Raw genomic sequence first — 1,308 nt, forward strand, 5'->3', positions numbered from 1 at the left:
ATATATATATATATATATATATATATATATATATATATATATATGTGTGTGTGTGTGTGTGTGTGTGTGTGTCTGTGTGTGTGTGTTTGTGTGAGTGTGTGTAATTTTTTTGGAAATCACAACGGATGACAAAGGAGACGTCTTGAAGTCATGAAAACTTTTTTTTTTTTTTTATAGATGGGAATATAGAAAATCGACATGGAATATACCTAATGGAGAAACTAAAGTCTATTTAGTCAATAATGTAGCAGTGTTAAACAAATGAGTCAAGAGATATTACAAATGGTGGAAACAATTTTTTCTAGATCTAAGCATGTAGAGAAAAAAATTAGTTTTAAGAAAGAATATACATACCCGTGTAGTAAAAGAAAAATATGAAGAGTTTAGTTTAGCGAAAAAAAAAGAAGGAAAAAAAATGTTCTACCACCTACATGATGAAATGGAAGAGAGTAAAGAACAAATGAAAAGAAATTTGCCAAGTTAGTTCAAAAACACCTGTTTCCGCCCAGGATCGAAGCGGGGACCTTGCGCATGTGAAGCGCACGTGATAACCACTACACTACGGAAACAAACTTCTATTAATATGTAATAAAGTTGAAAGGATTTTAATTACGGGGTCTTTAATGTCGATTAGATCAGGTACTACTTCTTGAGTGTTTGAAAATGCGAAGAGCTCAACGAAATTAACAGAGATTAGATTTACATTATTTTGCTTTTCCACTACATTCAGACCTTACCTGGGTTTGTGGAATTTATAAAAATAGTTCGTAGCAGTGTTCAAATCTCTTCTTTCATCGTATTTTGTAAAACTCAGTTTTGAAAATATGCCTATACGCAAACACAATAGTTCCAAATATGTAACAATCGAAATTTTCTCAGTGCTGTACTGAAAAAAAAGGCATAAAAACGGAACATCAGTTATTGGAATTGTCTCAAACATTGACTGGGGAGTTAATTATCTTCAGTAATATACGTGATAAACAATGTGTCTAAAACTGGTGCCATCTTCTACTTTAATATGAACTGAATTCAGACATTTTCCGGCGAAGAATCCATTTTTTTATCGAATAATTCGTTTCATTAAAGAATTCTGTGGGAAAAAATATCATGGTGACCCTCTTCTCGGAACAAAAAATAGATAAATAACAACTAGATACTGAGTTAAACACTACTGTTAGTTTTTTAGATAATTATTATTTTGAATCTTATATCTCCAAAAATGTATGTAAAGTTAATACTAAGACTATAAAAAACAACTACATCTTCAAAATTGTATGTAAAGTTAACACTAAGAATATAAAAGCCCAC

General features: G+C 30.8%; 1 non-coding gene across 1 annotated transcript; it reads right to left on the reverse strand.

Annotated features, from left to right (window-relative positions):
* Positions 1-496: 496 nt before the first annotated feature.
* On the reverse strand, positions 497-569 carry TRNAV-CAC (transfer RNA valine (anticodon CAC)). The gene has a single exon. It is a non-coding gene; the product is annotated as a tRNA-Val (tRNA).
* Between the last annotated feature and the right edge of the window lie 739 nt (positions 570-1,308).

Source organism: Palaemon carinicauda, chromosome 23 (genome assembly GCF_036898095.1).
Source record: "Palaemon carinicauda isolate YSFRI2023 chromosome 23, ASM3689809v2, whole genome shotgun sequence".
NCBI lineage: Eukaryota > Metazoa > Arthropoda > Malacostraca > Decapoda > Palaemonidae > Palaemon > Palaemon carinicauda.